This window comes from Anolis carolinensis, chromosome 6, assembly GCF_035594765.1.
Source record: "Anolis carolinensis isolate JA03-04 chromosome 6, rAnoCar3.1.pri, whole genome shotgun sequence".
Classification (NCBI taxonomy): domain Eukaryota; kingdom Metazoa; phylum Chordata; class Lepidosauria; order Squamata; family Dactyloidae; genus Anolis; species Anolis carolinensis.
This window is the reverse complement of record NC_085846.1, coordinates 60,471,273-60,495,810: the sequence shown is the minus strand read 5'-3', so window position 1 is coordinate 60,495,810 and position 24,538 is coordinate 60,471,273. Positions and strand designations below refer to the sequence as shown.

The 24,538-nt window shown below is 41.2% G+C and overlaps 1 protein-coding gene and 1 long non-coding RNA gene across 23 annotated transcripts in view; one reads left to right on the top strand and one right to left on the bottom strand.

Moving 5' to 3' along the window:
- Nucleotides 1-1,900: 1,900 nt before the first annotated feature.
- Nucleotides 1,901-16,878, bottom strand: LOC134299894 (uncharacterized). Its single transcript, XR_010007146.1, has 2 exons — nucleotides 16,790-16,878; nucleotides 1,901-8,473 (listed from the first exon to the last, which is right to left on the bottom strand). It is a non-coding gene; the product is annotated as an uncharacterized LOC134299894 (long non-coding RNA).
- A 56-nt stretch (nucleotides 16,879-16,934) lies between these two features.
- The window catches only part of lrrfip2 (LRR binding FLII interacting protein 2), a 66,500-nt gene continuing 58,896 nt past the window's right edge, over nucleotides 16,935-24,538 (top strand). For 5 of the 22 annotated variants that reach the window (XM_062983974.1, XM_008112802.3, XM_008112803.3 and 2 more), the window contains exon 1: nucleotides 16,938-17,180. The gene's annotated coding sequence lies outside the window, so the exon portion shown is untranslated. Of the gene's footprint in view, nucleotides 17,181-17,444; nucleotides 17,571-19,884; nucleotides 19,908-24,538 lie in introns of those variants that run through there. The other 17 variants (XM_062983981.1, XM_062983980.1, XM_008112808.3 and 14 more) reach the window with 12 other exon arrangements.

The following is a 24,538-nucleotide window of genomic DNA, read 5'->3' as shown; positions in this document are numbered from 1 at the left end:
CTTCAAAGGCAGCCTCAGTTAGGATTGGAAAGAGAATGTCATAAACACTAGAGAAGAATTTGAAGACATAGTTTCCATACATCTGAGGCAGTAGATTAAGGATGCATCTACAATGCAGAATCAATGCGGCTTGTTGCCACATTAACTGCCATGGCTAAATACTGTGGAATCACAGGAGTTGTAGTTTTACATGGTTTTTAGCCTTCTCAGCCAAAGAATGCTGGTGCCTCACCAAATTGCTAATCCCAGAGGTCCATAACACTGAGCTATGGAAATTAAAGTGGTGTCAAATTGCATTCATTCTCCAGTGTAGATGCAACCTGAGTTTGTCTCATAGGTGCTACAAGTCCCTTTAAATGGAGAAATTGTGTTACTTTTAAAATGGACCCTAATTACAGCCATTTTATAAACAGTGTATCACATGAGATGAATATGATTTCTGAAAGTGAGTCATATTATGATTCCTGTGGATTTAATTCTTCATTCACTGATTAAAAGCACACATCTGAAGGCTTTGGTAATCATTCCCACCATTATCCACCTCTTTTCATTTGTGCTTTAAAAACAGTAACTGAGTTCCAACATTTTCTTGGGTATCTCACTGTTTGTGTTCCTTTCCAATATTGGTGATTTTCTGCCTCATGAGCAAAGATGCGCCTCCCTTGTCTTCCACATTTTCTGACATATTTCCACTGGAGCCATCATGCAGTCTTCCTAACATTACACTCTTTACTGATTGCTCACTCTCCAACCCTTTTGTTTCTCAGGGATTTTCAGTTACCATTCAGCGTTTCTTCTTTTAGTGCTGAAATCAGCATGTGCACACACAAGATGGCTATCAGTTCCTCTCTTAGCTTAGTCAATGTGGTTTACTTCTGAGTATAAATATACACACATATATGCATGCATGTACCTGGAAGTAGGTTTGATTAGGGCAATTTGGCCTGCTTTCCAATAAAATAAAGATATGGAATCATTGAAAAACAATAATTAAAAAGATTTTTATTATTATTAATAAATTTGGTTTACCAAAAGAAGTGCATGAATAATTGTTTAATTGGAGAAGTATGATTTTATAAATGTCATCAAGAAGGTCAGAAGCGGGTGGCGGGATCTAAATAAATTTAACTATTATTTTATAATTATACAACTGCCTTTTTTTACCCCAAAACAGGAATGAAGCTTTACTTATTTTTTCCAAGTTCTGTATTATATTCAGTTATGTACCATTTGAATGGGAGTCATATTAACCCTACATGAAGAAACACTGAGTTTGGCTTTTTTAAGAGTTTATCAATATTCTTGTTCTTGTTTTCCTTACAGTACTCATTAACAGTAAACAGCTGAATTCATTGATCTGTGTATCCTTCCTGGTGTAACTGACATTGATTCTTTTAGCCATTGTGTTTGGAATAATACAGTGCTCCCTGTCCTCCTTTATTCGTGCACCACAGCAGCAGCTTCAGCGTGCATCAGCTATTGATTATATGAGAGCATTTTTGTTGGTGCATCAGCAACATTGATTGGGTGACAGAAGCATCTGGAAAAAATATTTGTTACTTGGCTGTCAAACCACAAAACAAGTCTAATGGAGAACATAAAACAGAGTGATCCTGCTCATTGAATTTATTTTAAAAAGCCCTAACCAAATGTTTCTGAGTATCTTCTCACCAAAACCACTTGTGAACCACAAAAGCAACTCTTCTTTAAGTTCTAAATTCTTTTTGATAGGTTCAGAAATGTACGTTTATGTAAGTCAGATTTTTTATGGCTAGGATGTGTATCTAAACAAATTGCTTCTCATTTACATTTTTATGGAGGGAGCATATTGTATATTATAAAGATGAGCATGTCTCATTTACTTGCAGAAAGTTCAGAAAAGAAGAACAATCCTGATAAATTTCCAGACAAAAAGATTTTAATGTATTTATTTAGCTGACCCTTCACAAGTAGTAGTACACAGTGTGCTATCAGACCTCATTGCTGTGGACATTCCGAGTCAGCTCAACTAATTTTTCTGCCTCAGGCAAAAATATTGCCCTATCTCCATAGCATATATACCAGCAAACTGGGACTGGTAAATCCATTTTATTCATCCATTGCTGATCAGATAATATCCTTCATCAGACTTGGAAGGCAGCAACTTATTTGGCATGCATAACTCCAACAGAGGAAAATAGGAGTTGGTGTGCGGGAGTCTCATGAGTAACAGCCAAGGAATACTTGCTGGCTAAGGCCATTGCTTCACCTTGTCTCATGGTAGAGTCAACCCTAAAGTGAGCCAAAATAATTGCAACCTAGTAAATGCTAATCAAGAATAATATTTCACCTTCAAAGGCATAAATTTAAACTAGTGTTCAGAAAGGACAATTTTGGTTTGACCAATTCCATGGTTTGGAAACATCCAACAAAAAGTAGTACTTCTGTGAACAACATGCTCTCATGTTATTTTTGAAATTATGTCTAAAAAATTCCTTACTTTTAGAAACAACTTGGACTATGATATGAAGACTATCCTCTTCAAGCACATATATGGGGAACTCACTGCATAGCTCTTTGGATAGAACCTATGAGTATGTTTGTTTGTTTGTTTGTATAATAGCAAATATGTACTTGCCACTTTGCAGGTAACCGCAAACATGCACAAAAAAGATCTGGTGACAGTGGGGTGTTGTGCGGTTTCTGGGTTGTATGGCCGTGTTCTAGCAGCATTTTCTCCTGATGTTTCTCCTGCATTTGTGGCTGGCATCTTCAGAGGATCCAATGGTAGTTAAACAAGTGGAGTATATAAACTATACATGTGGAATGTCCAGGGTGGGAGGAAAGAACCATTGCCTGTTAGACTAGTGTGTCTGTTAGGCTAGTCTTGTGACATCTTAAAGGCTAATAAATATAATTACAGTGACAATTCATCAACCGGTTGACAATAACATCCTACTAATTGTTAGCTAATTAATGCTCAATGCCAGGATGTTTGTATTGTCATTATTTTGTAATTACTTATTATAATTAAGATATATTTAAACTTTGAGCCAATTATCACAGGCCATATTTCTTGTATAGTATATCCTTCTGACCTAACTGCTAACATTTTTCTCTCTACACCCACAAGTCTATGATGTTCCATATAATACTTCATCTGTTTTCACAAAAGCTTACCCTATATATTCAGGTATAAGTCTATACATTTTAGTCCAAAAATCGGTCCCAAAACATGGGTCGATTAATCCATGGATCAATGTAACTTTAATCTATCTAAAACCTAAGCTTTGAAGTGGGTTTCCAAAATATGAAGTTTGTATGAATAATTCGGAGTGACAAGCTAGAATCGGGCTAAGGTGTAACATTAAACATTTTCTTCATTTTGTAAAGTGTTTTTTTCAAGGGATATTCCTTTTTTCTTCCATGATTAGACAAACACTAAATTAATAGAATGGGCAAATCTTGTATGCTTGGAGAACTTTTAATCATGTCCACAGCTTTTCCAGCCATGTAGGCTTTTTAAAATTGTGATTTCCATTTTCCAGCTTTGGTTATATTCTTTGTGTTTCTCTGATTAAAGCACTATTATTTATTTAGATTTCTAGCCTAACTTAGCCCTAGCTGAGATGGCTATACAATTAAAACAGAATGAAACAAAACAAAACAAACCCTTTGATCTGAACAGCTTTTATACAACAAGACTATATTAGGAATTGTTACTGTCCTAGCATATTATTGCAACAGTTTTTCCTAGAATAATGTTTGATGCAGCCTAGAGACATAAACAATTTATTTTCTATATGTATACAAAATGTGCAAAGATCATGGGTGGTTATTTTGAGGAAAATGTACAAACATCACTAAAAGGCTTTTTCGGGCCACTGAAACCCTAGAATAACTCATGTGTCCAAAACTGATCTAGAATATCCAGATTCTATAAGAGCCTGGTATAAAATGTGTGGTAAACTCAGAAAAATAAGGACCTTCCAAAAAATTAAAATTAAAAATAGTAACAGAGGAAAAAGACTTGTCCCAAACAATAAACAAATCTGTAAAGTTTGCTGGGTTGGTCTTTGACATTCCCTAAAATATGCTTGCAAGATGAGAACAATAAAGGTTTTGGCAGTCTCTGCTGCTTTTCTGCTTGGTGCTTGAAAGCAGTCTTCCCTCTCATGATGCAGCAGTTCTTCTTGCTCAACATTGTGGATGAGTCATTGCATCTGGATCTGTGAGATCACAGTGTCTTGCTAGGGAAACCAAAGTGGTGTTATAAACACTGTTAATATTGCATGAGGCAATGAAGAATCTATTCTGTTTCTCAGAAGTCAAACACCTGCAAAATGTGTATTGACCCATTCCAGTCTGGCTTCAGGCCTGGTCATGGGACTGAGATGGCTTTTGGTCGCCTTGGTGGATGACCTCCGTAGAGAACTTGACAGGGGGAGTGTGTCCCTGTTGGTTCTCTTAGACATCTCAGTGGCTTTCGATACCATCGACCATGGTATCCTTCTGGGTCGGCTCTCGGGAATGGGCCTTGGGGGCAATGTACTACAGTGGCTCCACTCCTTCTTGGAGGGTTGTACCCAGATGGTGAAGCTGGGGGATACCTGCTTGGACCCCTGGCCTTTGACCTGTGGGGTCCCGCAAGGTTCTATTCTTTCCCCCATGCTTTTCAATATCTACATGAAACCGGGGTTTTGGAGTTCGGTGCCATCTCTACGCAGATGACACTCAACTCCACTACTCCTTTCCACCTACTTCCAAGGAAGCCCTCGGATCCTAGACCAGTGTCTGGCCGCTGTAATGGGTTGGATGAGGGCCAACAAGTTGAAGCTTAATCCTGATAAGACAGAGGTTCTCTAGGTCAGTCGTTCAACCGATCGGGGCATAGGGTGGCTACCTGTGCTTGACGGGGTCACACTCCCCCTGAAGGCACAGGTCCGCAGTCTGGGGGTCCTCCTGGATTCATCTCTGTCGCCTGATGCCCAGGTGTTGGCGGTGGCCGGGAGGGCCTTTGCACAATTAAAACTCATGCACCAACTGCGACCATACCTCGAGAAGTCTGACTTGACCATGGTGGTCCACGCTCTAGTTACCTCAAGGATGGACTACTGCAATGCACTCTATGTGGGGCTGCCCTTGAAGACGGTCCAGAAATTGCAGTTGGTACAACAGTCGGCAGCCAGGTTACTAACTGGAGCTGCTTATAGGGAGCGGTCAACCCCCCTGTTCAAGCAGCTCCACTGGCTGCCAATAATATTCCAAGCCCAATTCAAGGTGCAGGTTATTACCTATAAAGCTCTAAACGGTTCGGGACCTGCCTATCTTCGTGACCGCATCGTCCCCTATGAACCTACTCGATCTCTAAGATCCTCTGAGGGGGCCCTCCTCTCGCTTCCATCTTCCTCACAGTTACGACTGGTGGGGACGAGAGAGGGGCCTTCTCGGCCGTGGCCCCCCGGCTCTGGAACTCCCTCCCCAGGGAGATTAGGTTGGCACCCTCTCTATCCTCCTTCAAGAAACAGCTGAAGACCTGGATGTTTAGGTTGGCCTTTGGTGAGACAGTCACTGGATGACCAGCCTCAGTTGGCATTATAACTCTATCCTGAATTTTATTAGGTCCCTTTTATTCTGGTATTTTAACTGATGATGTTATTTTTATATTGCTGCTGCAGTCCCCCCCCCCCCACCACCACCAATGAAGTCGACTGAATTGTACTTGGTGGTTGATTGATTTACTGCTGTATTAACTCTTGTTTTATTGTCTTACTGTTTTTTTTTGTATATTGTTCAATGTATTTATGCTGTTGTCTTTGTAAATTGTGCTAGTTGGGCTTTGCCCCATGTGAGCCACCCTGAGTCCCCGTGGGGAGATGGTGGCGTGGTATACATTAAGTTTTATTATTATTATTATTATTATTATTATTATTATTATTATTATTATTAGGCTCTTCACAAGGAGTACAGTACAGGGACAGAAGTAAAGAACATTCCTCGACACCGAAGGAAATGCCATGCGCTGTGGCTAACCTCCTCTATCATAGGACTGGAGAGTTTTCTAAAAAATCTGCATTGTTGAACAGGAAACATTTGCTCTAAGAAAATTACATGCAGTGGGCTGGATCTAGATTACTTTGATACTTAGACTCAGTGAAATAAATAGAACCCACCCAGAGGAAAAGTATTCTTATCATACATCAAAGGAACCACTGGCCGCATAGGGAACTTGATGAAGAAACACAACATACAAACTATCTACAGACCCATTAAGAAAATCCAACATATGCCACATTCAGCAAAGAACAAGAGAGATCCTCTCATCTCTGCAGGAGTCTACCATATACTATGCAGCTGTGGACAAGGGACCACCAAACGCAATGCCCAAATACGACTCAAGGAACATGAAAGGCACTTCAGACTAATTCAACCAGAGAAGTCAGCCATAGCTGAGCACAACCTGGACACAGCATATTATTTGAGAACACAGAAATGTTAGACCACTCTAACAACTACCATGTCAGACTATACAGAGAAGCCATTGAAATCCACAAGCATGTGGACAATTTCAGCAGAAAGGTGGAAACCATGAAAATGAATAAAATATGGCTACCGATATTAAGAAAAACTCTAAAATCGGGACAGTAAATAAAGAACAACACTCAAAAAAGGGGAATTCCAGACAGGAAACAATCAAGGCCAGCTAACACTTCCTAACAAAGGATTTCCCCAGACAGGAAGCAGCCAAGCTTTGAAGCTGCAGGCTTTTCAATGCTAACCAAGGTGGCCAATTGCAACATTTATACTTGCCTCCAACAGACAAAAGTTCTTTCTCCCACCCTGGACTTTCCATAGATATATAAACCCAATTACAGCAGAGTCTCACTTATCCAAAACTCGCTTATCCAACATTCTGGACTATCCAACTTTTTTTTGTAGTCAATGTTTTCAATACATCGTGATATTTTGGTGCTAAATTCATAAATACAGTAATTACTACATAACATTTCTACCTTTTCTGCCTAATTTGTTGTATAACCTGATGTTTTGGTGCTTAATTTGTAAAATCATAACGTAATTTGATGTTTAATAGGCTTTTCCTTAATGCCTCCTTATTATCCAACATATTCGCTTATCCAACATTCTGCCGGCCCGTTTATGTTGGATAAGTGAGACTCTACTGTACCTAGTTTCCAACAGACCTCACAACCTCCGAGGATGCCTGCCATAGATGTGGGCAAAACATCTGGGGAGAATGCTTCTGGAATATGGCTATATAGCCCGGAAAACTCAAAGCAAACTGGGACTTATGTTGTCATCAGAGTCACCAGGTGTATTTTATGGAAAACTACCCTTGATTTGTTGCAAGGGTGTTAGAAGATAGCTCTCTGATTGAGGAACTGTTTAATTCAAAGCTAAACAGAAGAAGATGGAATGGTGTCCTTAAATTTGCCCATCAAATCGTAGGGCCTGATTAACAACAACTTATTTTTTATCAATCTCTCCTTACAGCTCAAGGCAGTCAAATCACCCATATAATATACACTATGATTAAAATAGTTTATTAAAATACCTAATAATAAAATTAAAAAACTTTATTTATACCCTGCCACCATCTCCCCGCGGAGACTCGGGGCGGCTTACATGGGCTGAAGCCCAACCAACATAATAAAACAGAGAAACAGCAACATAAATACAATTCATAGTATAAAAGATAAAAACAAGAATACAATATAGCACAGGAGCATTATAACAGTTAATAATATCAGTCAACCACCAGGCACAATTCTGTCGACTACATAGGTGGAGAGAGTTTAGAACACAAATATTAAAACATGTTCAGACTGAGTAGGCAGATATGTCACTTTGATATCGGGCTAGAATTTGGGGGTTCCCTTCCTTGGGGAGGAAACCCTAGCTTCTCCCCGGCTCAGGTCCGGCGATCCTGGCAAGGGGGAGTCGCTAAAGATCAAGGTTTCCCACTCCCAATGATCTCACCCGCAGACGTGAAGAAAGAGCACCGAGTTGTTGATTTATTCAGTTCAGCTGAAAAGGATGACACCCGCGATTGTTAGTCAGGAAGCCATATCATGCAACACAGAACATCAACTTTTATAATACAGAAAACAGAGAGGCGCGATTTGAAGTTCCCGCCCACCTGTGCGCTGATTGGTCTCCGAGGGAACAGTGCGAACTCTCGTCCAATCAGAGAGCTCCTGTCGCTTCCGTTTCTTTGCCAATCAGAGGCGAGGAGGCGGGCTGAGCCAAGAACAATGAATTGCTGAGCGGATTATAGATAAACAAATGACCTGATATGTCAAAAGGAAACGCCAAGCACCCTGCTGAGCCCTCAAGGCAGCTTCCGAGGGTGCAAATATACATATGTGTCTGACAAGCCTTGTCCGTGATTCGAAAGGGTAAAACCTCTCTCCTGCGGTTTGTCCGGAGAGAGGAAGAGAGCGGCAGAGCTCCTAAGATCGGAGGGAAATTCATGCTATAGTAAAGGAAAGGAAACAAAATAATCACTTGGGAAGGAGTTGGAGCAAGGAGATACTTTTATTAGGGATTTGTTACATAGTTAAAAGTCTGAAGGGGATTGGGAAGAAGCAGAAGACATATCTTAAGCTACTGCTGGGGCATGCATGCATTGCCAAATTGGTCTCAGCATGGTTCCTTCCGATCGGTGGAACTCACTGCTGCAGGTCAGATTAGACTGAATGCAGATGGCTGGCCTGGTTCGACCACAACTTGGTCACTATATAGTGAATTCATATTTAAAATACAGTATTTATTTCAACATATGCTCCTATGCATGTACAGTAATCTAAATTCTGTGCCTTGCAAAGCCCATATAGAATCCAGACAAGGCAGAAATACTCTAGATAGAAAAATGCTGATCTGCATATAATGGATTCTACTGTCAGTAGGAATGCTCTCCCCTGAAGAATCAAATTAATGGTTTGATTGTCCTTTAGTACTCACTGCTGTCTATAGAAGTCCATAGAATTAATTGCTAAGAGTACTTAGCAATGCCAGTTAGTATATTACTTGTGATTTCTGTTGAGGGAATACAGATCTGACCTCACTTATGCATGCGCCTAATTACATTGAGACTGGGATCAATGTAATTCTATGCATTCTATGTGGCGCTGCTTTTGAATATGATTCAGAAATATAACTTGGCACATAACTTTGTTATTCAAGTCCTTACAGGCTTAGATGGTGAGGTAATAGTTCTGGATTACTTGAAGGACTACCTATACCTGCCTGAACCTGTTTTAAAATCAGCTGTTTGTGTTCTCTTAATCTGGTGAGTGCTAGAGATAACAAATATCTCAATGGTAGCCTAGAGATCATAGCACAAATACAGGTTGGTTAGGGGCATGCACCAAAGTCTTTCAGATATAAAGCCTGTACTTCATAGATATAGCAAAGGTTTGATTGTGTACATTATGGAAAACTAAAGCTGCATCTACACTGCCATATAAAATCTAGATTATCTGTTTTGAGGGCTGTTGTATGTTTTCCGGGCTGTATGGCCATGTTCCAGAAGTATTCTCTCCTGACGTTTTGCCCACATTTATGGCAGGCATGTTTTGAGCTGGATTATATTGCAGTGTATACTCATATAATCCAGTTCAAAGCAGATAAAAGTGGATTATCTATCTTGATAATCTGGATTATATGGCAGTGTAGAAGGCCCATGGTGCATTAATGCACTTTGACATCATTTTAACTGCCATGACCCAATGCTATGGAATTATAGGATTTAGCTGTCAAAGAGTACGAATGCCTCATCAAACAGCAAATCCTAGGATTTTTTAGCATAGCAGCTAAAGTGGTGTCAAACTTCATTAATTCAACAGTGTAAATATATTCAAAGTCAGAATTATCCATGCCATATCTGTGCCTGGTGGGAAAGCTAGAGGATAAAGAAAACTGAGAGGAAGAAAATTAATGAATTAGAATTGTAGTATTATTTATTTATTAGACTTGTTTACCACTACTCCCAATTTGGCTTGGAGCGGTTTACAGAAATAGATTAAAACAATACAATTAGCTTTAAAATAACAATAAGAACAGACATAGCCCCGAGTTTTTTCACCCATCGAAAGCTTGTCAGAAGAGAAAGGTTTTGCATGCTTTCCGAAAGGCACAGTTCGAGTTTCAACTGGCAAGGCATTCCATAAATAAGGGGCTACAATCGAGAAGGCTCTCTGGCTAGTAGAAGAAAATGATAAGTCCTTATGTTAGGGACTTCAAGCAAATTTTGGTCTTCGGACCAAAGTAATCTCTGGGGTTGGTAGGGGGATAAGCAGGCTCTCAGGTACGCCGGCCCCAAACCATGTAAGGCCTTAAAGGTTAGTACCAGTACCTTGAAAGTAATCCGGTACTCAATCGGAAGCCAGTGCAGCTGTTGTAGAATTGGGGTGATACGCCACCTCGCCGGCACCCCGGCGAGAAGACGAGCTGCCGCATTTTGCACCAGCTTCAGTTTCCAGATCACTGACAAAGGAAGGCCAATGTAGAGGGCGTTACAGTAGTCGAGCCTCGAGATGACCATTGCCTGGATCACCGTAGCCAGGTCGTTCCTAGATAGGTAGGGAGCCAGTCGCCTAGCCTGACGTAGACGGAAAAACGCAGATCTGCTCACCGCAGAGACCTGGGCCTCCATTGTGAGCAGAGGGTCCAGTAAGACACCAAGACTTCTTAGCAAAGATGACGGACGTAGTGTCTCACCATCCAGGGTAGGCAGCTGGATCTCCCTCCCCCCCCGGACGGCCCAGCCAAAGGATCTCTGTCTTCGCTGGATTCACCCTCAACCTGCTGGCACGCAACCATCCAGTAACGGCCTCAAGGCACTGATGGAAACTATTGGGTATAGAGTCTGGCCGGCCCTCCATCCTCAGAATGAGCCGAGTGTCATCAGTGTACTGGTGGCACTCAAGCCCAAAGCTCCGCACCAGTCGGGCAAGCGGTCGCATATAGATGTTAAATAATAGAGGAGAGAGAATAGCTCCCTGTGGGACCCCACAAGTTAACGGAAACCTCCCGGAAACCGTCCCTCCCCTCACCACCCGCTGTCCCCGATTCTGGAGGAAGGAGGACACCCATTTCAGGGGTATCCCCCTAACCCCCGTCATGGCTAGGCAGTGGGTCAATAGATTGTGATCGACTGTATCAAATGCTGCTGTGAGATCCAATAACACGAGCAGCGCTGATCCCTTTGGCAGCAAAGCTGATCTGTGATGGCAACTAGCACAGTCTCCGTCCTGTGCCCCTTACGGAAGCCGGACTGGAAGGGATCAAGTCAGGCTGTGTCATTAAGGAACTGCTGCAACTGTTCCGCTGCTGCCCTCTCAACCACCTTGCCCAGAAACGGAAGGTTCGAGACTGGGCGGTAGCTAGAGGGAACCGAACGATCTAAGTCTGGTTTCTTCAGCAGCGGAGATACCATCGCCTCTTTTAAACCCTCTGGAAAAACTCCTTGCTCATGGGAGCAATTTATTATATTCAACAGAGGTTCACGTAATCCCTCCAGGCAAGATTTTACTAGCCAGGAGGGACATGTGGAGAGTTCCCAGAACAGAGGAGAGTTCCGTTAATTATCAAAATTACAAATAAATGGATCTAAGTAAATTGGGTCAGGACTCTCCTTAGAACCCAAGATGATTACATTTAGATTGCCATTTTGAGACCTCTAATGAAATGACATAATTCACTGGAAAACATAATTGTGTTCAGCAAAGCAGAAATGACTAGGTAAAGAAAACCACACTACAGACTGACTGAATCAATCAAAGAGCTTCTGGAGATATCTCTTTCGTAGGTTCACTTTAAGTCAAGGTCAACCTGAAGACACATTAACAACAACAACAACAAACCCATGGTCTAGAACAGAAATTCACACTACAGGCTTCTTACACATCTAAACTTATACAATAATAAAAGCAAGAAGTAATATAATCAATCAGTTTGGAGTGCTCTTGTTAACAGTCCCTGTTAGCCTGCCATGCTTTCCAAGGTACATCCTTGCAGTCATCTTTGGCTTTCCTTTTTATCCCGCAAAATCTGTTAGCATCCCGTGGTTGCTGAACTTGCTGCTTTTGCATTCTCTTCCCCTTAAGGAGTCCTAATTATTGTTTTGTAATTCTGTAATCATCGGGGTTATTCAGTGCTTCCAACAATTTCCTTTTCTGTTTCTGTAGAACTAATTTAGCTAGATAACTACCAACATTTTCTTCCAAAAATATCACGAGAGAGAAGAAGAGGGAGGGGCAGGTGATTAAGTTCTCCTACACACCCCTTCTAGTGCACTATTAAGACACTGCGTAAGATAACTATCCTAGAAGTTACCTAAGATAGTGCCTTAATAGTGCTGGAATAACTGAAACCTTCAAGCAAGATTCTGGGTTTATAATCTCTCAACCAAATACTTCTATAATCGGACCACTCCACTGAACATAGATAAGTTTCTATTAACAGAAACACTCATAGCCTTGCTTCCCTGTCCAGCTATTTTGACTCAGTTCACTTTTGATACAGATGGATAAATGATATGACTTGGCAATAGGTCTTGGCATTTCTTAGGTCGTCCGGAGTTTAGGAGAGTAATCCTGCATTCATAGATCTTGGTTCACTTGCAGGGAACTGAAAAAGATCATATCACTGAACTGCAAGGATGATACATTGACATGCTGCTTGCTTTAAATATCACGTTTCTGGCAAAGACTCATACTGTCTAAGTGACGCCATTTATTGGCCAAGGTTTTCCTGTGGAGAGCACAGACTTGAACACTTCTCAGACTCTTTTTCCAGAAAGAAGTCAGAAGGAATGAAACCTTACTAATTCTCCTGGATCTCTCAATGCTTGGGCGAGTTGTAGTTTGACGTCTCTGCTCTTTAGATTGGATCTACGCTGCACTATATCCCAGGATCTGATTCCAGATTATCTGCATATCCCAGACTTTCTGGTAGTGTAGCCTTATATAATCCAGTTCAAAGCAGATAATCTGGGATCAGATCCTGGGATATAGTGCTGTGTAGATCCAGCCTGACTCCAACTAGACAGAACCCAACTGGCGACCATCACCCAGAGAATCTTTTCATCGGCCGCCCCAAGGAATGACCTGCTGGAAGAGCTTTGACAGGTAAATAAGCTGTTGGAATTTAAAACACAATTGACGGCCTATCTCTTCTGGTATGCCTACCCAGTCAACTTTAAATAATGAGTCTTAAATTTACATTCTATTATTCTTGTATTTTACTCCTGTGTATCAATATACATATTTTACAGTAATGCGCTTTAATATATGTATTTTATGTTGATATGTTTTTGACTGTGTTGTATCCGCCTCAAACTGTGACAAGAAACAGGTAACAAATGCAATTTGATTATGAATCATTTTACAAAAGCTGGTTTAGTTCTTTGCATAGTTTCTAACAATTTTGTTTCATCAATCTCAGCTAATCCCCTACTGCCTCGGGCCCCTTCCACAAAGCTGAATAAAATCCCACATTTTCTGTTTGAACTGGAATATATGGCAGTGTGGACTCAGATAAGCCAGTTTAAAGCAGATATTGTTGGATTTTCTGCCTTGATATTTTGGGTTATATGGCTGTGTGGAAAGGCCCTAAAATATCCACATTTCTCTCTTTTCCCTGTATTGTCTCACTTCATCCTCAGCTGCCTTCAACAGGGTCCCCTTACACAGAGATGACTAAAATTCCACATTATCTGCTTTGAACAGGAATATATGGCAGTGTGGACTCAGAGATTCTGGTTCAAAGCAGATATTGTCAATTACTTGCCTTGATATTCTGTATGGAAGGGCTCTGCGATAAAAAGAGAGAAAACAGAGCAAGAGGTGGGCGGTTTTGCTTTCCTTAAACTAAGGGCTTTTTCACACAGCCATATAAATCAGAATATCAAGGCAGATAACCCACAATATCTGCTTTGGAATCTGAGTCCACACGGCCAGATAATCCAGTTCAATGTGGATTTTATACAGCTGTGTGGAAGGGGCCTAAGCACAATCACCAGGATCTCTTTAGGCTCTTCCAAACAGGCCCCAGGTTTTCTGATCCTAGGTTTTCTGTTTATCCCAGATTATCTGGCAGTGGAGACTATAAGCTGGGTCCTTCCAACACAGCCATATAACCCAAAAAACTAATGTGGAAAATTCCACAGTATCTGCTTTGAATTGGGTTATATGGCTGTGTGGACCCAGATACTCCTGTGCACAGCAGATTTTGTGGGATTTTCTGCCTCGATATTCTGGGTTACATGGTTGTGTGGAAGATCTCGGCCCTGAATCTCCACTGCCATATATTCCAGTTCAAAGCAGATTATGTGGGATTTTATTCAGCTGTGTGGAAGGGGCCTCATATAATCCAGGGCCCTTCCACACAGCCATATAACCCAGAATATCAAGGGAGATAATCCCACAATATCTGCTTTGAACTGGGATATCTGAGTCCACACAGCTATATCAAGCAGGGATGTGTTATTGCCCCTACCTTATTTTCTATCTTCATTGCTATGATACTTCACCTTGTTGATGAGAAGCTTCCCACCGAAGTGGAAATCATCTATCGGACAGATGACAAGCTATTTAACCTCAGCAGACTGAGAGCCAAAACCAAGGTCACCACAACATGATATAGAACTCCAATATGCCGATGACAATGTAGTCTGTGCTCACTCGGAAGAAGACCTACAAGCCACTCTAAACACTTTTGCAGAAGCATACGAGAAGCTCAGCCTCTCATTGAACATTGAGAAAACCAAAGTGCTCTTCCAACAGGCACCAGCTAATCCCTCTGCAATGCCAGGAATACAGCTTAATGGTGTCACATTAGAAAACGTTGACCATTTCCACTACCTTGGCAGCCACCTCTCCACAAAAGTGTACATCGACACTGAAATACAACACCGCCTGAGCTCTGCGAGTGCAGCATTTTTCAGAATGAAGCAGAGAGTGTTTGATGATCGGAACATCCGTAGAGATACTAAGGTGCTTGTTTACAAAGCCATTGTCTTCCCAACCCTGCTCTACGCCTGCGAAACGTGGACGGTCTACAGACATCACACTCAACTCCTTGAGCATTTCCATCAGCACTGCCTCAGAAAAATCCTGCAAATCTCTTGGGAAGATAGGCGGACAAATGTCAGCGTGCTTGAGGAAGCAAAGACCACCAGCATTGAAGCGATGCTCCTACGCCATCAACTCCGCTGGACTGACCACGTTGTCCGAATGCCCGATTACCGTCTCCCAAAGCAGCTATTCTACTCTGAACTCAAGAACGGGAAACGGAACGTTGGTGGGCAGGAAAAGAGATTTAAAGATGGGCTCAAAGCCAACCTTAAAAATTGTGGCATAGACACTGACAACTGGGAAGCCCTGGCCCTTGAGCGCTCTAATTGGAGGTCAGCTGTGACCAGCAGTATTGCGGAGTTCGAAGAGGCACGAATGGAGGGTTTAAGGGAGAAACATGCCAAGAGGAAGGCCCGTCAAGCCTTCCACCTGGAAACCAATGTCCTCACTACGGGAGAACATGCAGATCAAGAATAGGTCTCTTCAGCACCTAAGAACCCACCCCCAAGACACCAGAGATGGAAGACAATCCTCCTCGAGCTACGAGGGATCGCCTAAGTAAATAAGTAAGTAATATCCCAGTTGAAAGCAGAATATGTGGGATTTTATTTAGCAGTGTGGAAGGGGAGCCAGTTGAAAGCAGAAAATCTGGGGTCAAATCCTGGGATATAGGGCAAGATACTGGTACTAACTTTCAAGGCCTTACATGGTCTGGGGCCAGTGTACCTGAGGGCCCACTTATCCCCCTACCAACCCCAGAGATTACTTCGGTCCGAAGACCAAAATTTGCTTGAAGTCCCTAACATACGGACTTATCATTTGTCTTCTACTAGCCAGAGAGCCTTCTCGATTGTACCCCCTCAATTATGGAATGCCTTGCCAGTTGAAACTCGAACCACCCGAGACTTACTTGCCTTTCGGAAAGCCTGCAAAACCTTCAGTGGGTGAAAAACTCGGGGCTATGTCTGTTTTTATTGTTGCTTTTATTGTTGTTTTTATTGTTTTTATTGTTATTTTAAAGCCAAGTGTATTGTTTTAATCTATTTTTGTAAACCTCTCCGAGCCAAACTGGGAGTAGCGGTATATAAGTTTAATAAATAAATAAATAAATAAAATGTCTGGAAGGGGCCTTTGTTTAAAACACTAGCTTCAGGTCATCATCCTCATCCCTAACTTTTGGAGCCTTTTGGCCTAGCCACACCTTTGACCACACTCTGGATTGGCTCAATTTTCATTGAACCCTATGGGCATTTCCACACAGCCCTATATCCTAGACTATCAAGGCAGAAAATCGGACAATATATGCTTTGAACTGGGTTGTCTGAGTCCATACTGCCATGTATTCCAGTTCAAAGCAGGGATCTTATTCAGCTGTGTGGAAGGGGCCTAAGAGTTGGGAGACACCATATGGGCCATCTAGTCCAACCCCTTGCCATGCAGGAAAAACAATCAAAATTATTATCAAACCCCATAGGGTCTGCAACTGGTCCACACATTAGAACCCCACAAAGAGTGACAGCGGAGAGCTCGCGCACCCACTGCAATAAATAATGATCCACACAGCCATATAACCCAGAATATCAAGGCAAAAAATCCCACAATATCTGTTTTGAACTGGGTTACCTGACTCGACACTGCCATATATTCCAGTTCACAGCAGATAATGTGGGATTTTTATTCAGCTGTGTGGAAAGGGCGACTGAAAGACTCACATTCCCTTGGTGGCAGGCAGCCTCGCGCCAACTAAGGCGAGCGCTCTCACTTCTGCGCATGCTCCTTCCTCCCCTGACGGTCACCGCCCTCGGCTCGGCCTCTTCTTTACGACGCATGCGCGGTGCCGTTGTGTGCGCCTAAGGGCTTCTTCGCTGCCGCTGTTGCTTGTGCGGCTCCGCTGGTGACACTCCGGAACAACACTGTGGCCGAAAGAGGAGAAAGAGTGTGGCGAGGGAGGTTTCAAACTCCAGAAACGCCGGGTGTCACTTGAATGAGGCTTGAATTCGACGGTGCCACCGCCTGTGAAGTCTCCGCTCTGTCCTCGCCCGGCGCTGAGGAGAAGCCCAAGCGCCGAGGTGGGGCGCAGGCCCCGGATGGAGCTGGCCTCTGGTGAGTGAGTGGAGAGAGAGGAAGGCAGGCCTGAGGAGAGGTCGAGGGCGGGACCCTTCACCTCGCGGGGGCTGGAGGTGGGCGGGGAAAGGAAGGCAGGCAGGCAAGCAAGCAGGAAGCTCAAGGCACTCCCATCAGGAAGGTAACTTGGGCGAGGGGTGGTCGCTTCCGGCCAGAACAGTCCTGGTGTCTTTAGGGCTGCGATCTTGAACCGTCTATCTCCTCTCAAGACGCGGGGTGTGTCTCTCGCTCGCTTCCTCCTTCCTGTGTGTACACTGCTTTGGGTGGCGAAGGATCTCCCTTTTCAGGGCTGTCAGTCTGCAGTCTCCAAACGTCGCCCTTCCAGGCGTGGTGGACTTCAACCCCCAGAAGCTCCGGCTTTGACCAAAGGTCAGGAATTTGGGGAGACGAGGTTCAAGGTACCTGGAGGATTCAGGGTTGGGATCCGCCGATTGAGGCTCCTTCCACACAGCTTGAATAAAATGGCACAGATATTGAGCAGTGTGGACTCAGATAATTCAGGGCCCTTCCACACAGCCATATAACCCAGAATATCAAGGCAGAAAATCCCACAATATCTGCTTTGAACTGGGTTATCTGAGTCCACATTGCCATATATTTCAGTTCAACGCAGGTAATGTGAGATTTTATTCAGCTTTCCAATTGAAAGCAGATATTGTGTGATTTTCTGCTTTGATATTTTGCGTTATATGCCTGTGTGGAGGAGCCCTGAGAGAACCCTGATCAAGTTGTTTTAATAATATACTAGCTTGGGTACCCGGCAATGTCCGGGTTATTTGAAAAAAAAAAGCCACTGTTTGTTTTTAGATGTTAGGTAATACCACTTAAGCAATTTGTAATGCTATTTATTAGAAAAATATCCAGTCTTTGCTTTTTTATGGTTGTGCCCATTAGAAAATGCATAAAAACATGAGTGAACTACAATTCTAAAAAAGTAATAGGTCACTCACCTCATAATTCCGCCAGTATTCAAAGAAAGCTCTATTGGGTCTGTGTGCCAAGTTTGGTCCAGATTCGTCGTCGGCTGGGTTCAGTTCTCTCTGGATCCAGGTGAACTATACGTTCCAGATTTCAAGGTCAATCACCCCGAAATCCCACCTGTATTCAAAGTTGATCATGTTGGGTTTGTGTCCAACTTTGGTCCAGATCCATCATTGGTGGGGTTCAGGAGGCTCCCTTGATGCAGGGTGAACTAGATAGTCAGGTTGTTATAAGAAACTTATCAGGTTTTAATCTGTTTTAAATTTTACTTTGTGTTCTTATTGTATTGTTAGCCACTTTGAGTTTTGCCTTGCTGCGGGAGAAAAGCAGGGCAAAAATCGACCCAAATAAATAAATAAACTGGAACACCCTCCCCACAAATATCCGACAAGCCCCAACTCTTCTGGGTTTCAGAAAGGCTGTGAAAACATGGCTGTGTGCACAAGCTTTTAATGAGTAATACAATAACGTTGACATGGTCCGATTGAAGGCTGAAGCATGAGGTTTTTTAGACAAATTGATCTAATTTACATATGTTTTAATTGTTATAATGTATTTTAATGATGTATTTTTATAGTTTTAATTGATTATATGTACTGTTTTTGTTTTATTATTATGTTCTTGGCATTAAATGTTGCCAACTGTTGTAAGCCGCCCTGAGTCCCCCCGGGTGAGAAGGGCGGGATATAAATGCTGGAAATAAATAATAAACAAACTCCTACCCAGGTGGGTCAGCTCCCCTCCCAGACCCTTTCAGTATGTTCTGTTGGTCATCAGGGTTCTGTGTGCCAAGTTTGGTCCAGATCCATCATTGGTGGACTTCAGAATGCTCTCTGGATGCAGGGTGAACTACAACTCCCACCGGGTGGGTTAGTCCCCACCAAATCCCTCCAGTATGTTCTGCAAGTCATGGGGGTTCTGTGTGAGATGTTTGGTCCAGATCTGTCATTGGTGGGAACACAGTGCTCTCCGGAAGTGGGCACCAATAGAAAAGCTGCCGCAAACATACTCCGCCACATACATACCCTGTTTCCCCAAAAATAAGACATCCCCGAAAAATAAGACCTAGTAGAAGTTTTGCTGAATTGCTAAATATAAGGCCTCCCCCGAAAGTAAGACCTAGCAAAGTTTTTGTTTGGAAGCATGCCCAGCGCCTGCCAAACAGAAGACCAGAGCATGCAGGATTGGTAAATGTACATACCAGTTGTACATGGAAATAATGGTAGTAACAAGAAATTCTTGATAGGATTCACAATTTGTCTGGTTATGCTGGTTTGTGATGACAACTACTGTACAGTATATAATAAATGTTCATTTTTTTGTTCAACAATAAATGTGAATTCTTCTTCATGGAAAAATAAGACATCCCCTGAAAATAAGACCTAGCACATCTTTGTGAGCAAAAATTAATATAAGACACTGTCTTATTTTTGGGGAAACACGGTAATGTTTAGGGCTATCTTCTGAGCTTTTGAAAGGAGAGGCTTGGGTTCAGATACAGTTTCTAAGGGTATTTTGTCTTGTATGATGCATTTGCAATCCTCATGTCAGTGCATGAGATTGAAGTACAGTTTTATGTTCTTTAGGTAAAGGTTTTCCCCTGACATTAAGTCTAGTCGTGTCTGACTCTCCATTTCTAAGCCGAAGAGCTGACGTCCATAGATGCCTCCAAGGTCATGTGGCTGGCATGACTGCATGGAGTGCCGTTACCTTCCAACCAAAGCGGTACCTATTGATCTATTCACATTTACATGTTTTCGAACTACTAGGTTGGCAGAAACTGGGGCTAAGAGTTGGAGCTCATCCTACTCCCCGGATTCAAACTGCTGACCTTTTGGTCAGCAAGTTCAGCAGCTCAGTGGTTTGACCCGCTGTGCCATTGTCTCTTTCATTCCATTCAAATGACTTATGACCTGTTCATTTCAATGGAAACTAAATGCACGTAAGGTGAACAAAAATGAGGTTGGGGAAGCACTGTGACACTCTGTCCATTCTAGAGCTGTTCTAATCAGGGCAGGAAGCATTTTGGCAGTTTTTTCGAACAGTCATTCTGTGGTCAAGATCCCTTTGTGGTTTCCAGCACCTCAAAATCCACCTCTGTCCTATGAGAACCCTGTAACAGCCTGTACACATATGCCTATTATATGTATAAATAAAACCTCCAGAGTGTCAGCCTACTGCTGGGAAAACTCTTCTCTACTGGAGGGGGATTATATTTGGCTCATTGTAGGTCCACCTGAGGGGGTCATAACTTTGTTCAGAAAATTATTGTAAGTGTGCTAAGGATTGCAACATAGAATAGAAAGGACTCATGTTGAGGTGTGTTTTGTCATTGTTAGTTAAAGCATGTTAGTTTCTCAAGACATTGATTATCTGTGTGGATGATAGTTATAAATAATATAATTTAACTACACTAGAAGAGTCTTTTGTCTTAAGTGAAGACAGAAGGGCTGGAATCTCTCCACCTTTTTAATGTGTAGATGTTTGCACAATTTGCATAAAGCACAATGCTAGATCCACTGTTTGCCATCGCTAGAGCAGGCCCATTGAAATGAATGGGATTTGCTCACCGCTAGCTAATCTAAGTCCATTCGAAACAGTAAATCCCAAGGGATTTACATGTAATATTTATTATTTAATTTGATATGATATTGATAGCAACCATCTAAAATTTCTCTGCACAGAAAATAAACTAAATAAAAATAAAAGATTTTAAAAATACAAAATCTCAGTAGATACTGGTTTGATATTGAAGAAGATTTAGAAGCAGTTCTCATATTGGAGTGGTGATGGATAGAGGTCAATATATTATTAATACTTTTTGTTGAGCTGTGATGGGATGAAAAGTTGTTTAGATCTGTAACTTTGTAACTGGAACATTTTTAGATAATGAGAAGTTCTTGCCCTTCTGCAGTACACTAAAAATTATGAAAGGCATGGAGCTTCCCCCAGAATGTAATTCTAAACTTATATTTTCATGGCACTTCCAAATAAATGTGTTTCACTTGGCTGTAGATTACATTAGAGAAAAATAATTTTGTCAGTTTCCAAAGAGGAGTGCTGACAATAGTTTTTTCCTTTTCAAAAAGTTATTGTTCATTAAATTAGTTGTGATTAAGAAACCCCACTCACGTTAGTGGGTCTACTCTAAGGAAAACAAGCATTGCATTTGACCCAATATAAGTATGTTAGTAAATAAATGTAAATGGAAGAATGTTTAGTAATATACAAATTCCTATTTCAGAACATTACATTCATGGTTGTATCTACCACTATGAGTATCTGCTATCTAATTACTTTGCAATAACTTTAAATGTCAGTCCTACTAATAAGTTCACATTTCAATGAGACACTTTTTGATGCAATATCACTTTCTATGAGTTTGATCCTTTGTGGTGGAACTAGAGTTAACTTTTTTGAATGTGTGTCTGAATTTTGGCTGGTAAGAATGAATGTTTGGATCATATGATTATTTTCTTACAAGTGTCACCACTTTCAGTTAACTGATAATTTATGGTTTATGCTCAGAGCTGAACATTTTTAAATTCTTTAGAAAATAATCATTGGGAGTTGCACTAATAGTTTGATGGTAAACAATTCTACAACTAGTTATAGTAGTTGTATTTTTTCACACTATATTTTTTCTAATAAAATCAGTGTGTAAAATCAAACTTGCTGAAACATGTGGTGTTGATTATTTGAATAAAAATGACACTTGAGAAAGATACCATAGGGAATTTGTTTAAATTCAATCAAGATCTCTGTTTGTAAGAACTTAGAAATTTGAGTCAGAAAGATATTGAACAAGATTAATAGAATTGTGGGAATTTCCTCTTGTAAAGTAGTACTTGATGCTGATCCAAGAGAAGGAACCAGATGTCATCATATAGTCCTTTAATCAATGTATACAAATTGCCGGGGAGCTAGTACTTTGAGAAAACTCAAAGGAGCTAAGCTTGGTTTTATATATAATTTTCTTTTCCAAACATGAAGAAGTTGTAGAATGCAAAATATTAGTTAGATGCCATATGACTGTCGTTAGATAGGGGAAAACGCTGCTTAATTCTTATCCAACATAAACGGGCCAGCAGAATGTTGGATAAGCGAATATGTTGGATAATAAGGAGGGATTAAGGAAAAGCCTATTAAAAATCAAATTAGCTTATGATTTTACAAATTAAGCACCAAAACATCATGTTATACAACAAATTTGACAGAAAAAGTAGTTCAATACGCAGTAATGCTATGTAGTAATTACTGTATTTACGAATTTAGCACCAAAATATCACTATGTATTGAAAACATTGACTACAAAAATGTGTTGGATAATCCAGAACGTTGGATAAGCAAGTGTTGGATAAGTGAGACTACCGTATATAGTACATGAATATTTTTTCTTATTACTTTGCATAAGAACTACAGGATGGAAAGATTCTAGATTTCATCATAGTTTTGTCTGGTTAAAAGGTACTAGGGCTGGAAATATCTCTGAGGTTGTTGGGAATAGTACTGGGACAATAAGTATATGTACAGTGGAACCTTGACTTAAGAATGTTTTTGAGTTAAGAGCTGTCACTCAGTCCAAAAACCCTGCTTTGACATACGAGAAGCATTTTGAGTTAAAAGCTATCACCAGAGGGAGTGCAAGCATCAGAGTACAGGGCTTTAGGGCTTCAAGGGAGCAGTCACCGTGCCTCGTGCTTTTGTCTGTTTTGGGAGATTGCTGTCTGCTTTGCTCTTGTCCGCTTTGAGGAACTTTGGATTAGTTGATTTTGTGTGTTTTTTATTCCTGGTATGTTTGGCTTCATGGAGAGAGAGAGAGCAAGAGAGGGAGGGAGGCTGGAATGAGTACAGTATTAAAAAAAATGATGCTCCTGCCTCTTTACTTTGTGCTTCCTTGCCACAACTTTGTGCTTCTATCATTTTAAATTTGATCTTTCTTTTTATTGTTCCGTGTGAATGTGCATTTATACCCTGTTTCCCCTAAAATAAGACATCCCTGAAAAATAAGACCTAGTAGAAGTTTTGCTGAATTGCTAAATATAAGGCCTCCCCCGAAAGTAAGACCTAGCAAAGTTTTTGTTTGGAAGCATGCCCAGTGCCTGCCAAATAGAACACCAGAGCATGCAGGATTGGTAAATGTACATACCATGTACATGGAAATAATGGTAGTAACAAGAAATTCTTGATAGGATTCACAGTTTGTCTGGTTATGCTGGTTTGTGATGACAGCTACTGTACAGTATATAATAAATGTTAATTTTTTTGTTCAACAATAAATGTGAATTCTTCTTCATGGAAAAATAAGACATCCCCTGAAAATAAGACCTAGCACATCTTTGTGAGCAAAAATTAATATAAGACACTGTCTTATTTTCGGGGAAACACGGTACATTATTTGTTGTTTGTAAAGTACATTTTCTTATTTAAAAACACATAACAAAAATGCGGGGTGTTTTTGGGGGGCTGGAACAGATTAATAGCATTTAGTGCATTTAAGTGATAATATGCTTTGAGATAAGAGCAATTTGTGTTAAGAGCTCAGTCATGGAACACATTAAACTCTTAACTCAAGGTATTGCTATATTCTTAAATTGTTCTATTATGAAGTTCATTTGTATGCATTATGCAATTAGTTACATTGCTCTAAAGTATTTTCATCAAGTTCCAGATATTATATTTGTGCTAGATGGGATGATAACTGTCTTGATGTGGAGTAATTCTCTAAATCAGTATCTGCTGGAGGCTACAATTGGTGGAATCTGGAGCCTGTGCAGGAGTAGGAGTATTAAGATGGGTCATCCCCAAGAGTTTGATATATCAGATGGTTCCCTGATGTTTCTTGGACGGTGTTTCCTGCTGCTCTGGTTGATTTCTGAAGTGGGGATATGACCAAGGTGGTGGATGGAGCCTGACCATCCCCTCCTATGGAATAAAGCCAAATTAGGTTTAGTAAAGGGTAGCTGATGATGAAAAAAATGGGATAAAGATTAAAGAGATTATGATAGAAATCTCCCAGTGACACTAATTGAACATTGACTAAAGCTCATCAGAAGACCTACTCTGCAGTGGTGCTTGCATCAAAAAAGGCATATTTTCCTGTCAGCATTTTGTTTGCTATATCATCCGGAAGAGCTGTTCTTAGGAGTCAAGGCCCATAAATGGAGAATGTAGACAACTTAACAGATCCGTGTAAACAATTTGCATGACACTTGGCAAATGAAATCACTCTGCTCTGTTATGACCTGGATGTTTTACTTCAGCTCTTCTTAGTTATCTGATATGTGGGGCTGGCATTTTCCAATGAGCCCCAGTCTGGTATTTTATTGGTGCCTGTAGGCTACAACTGATTCCAT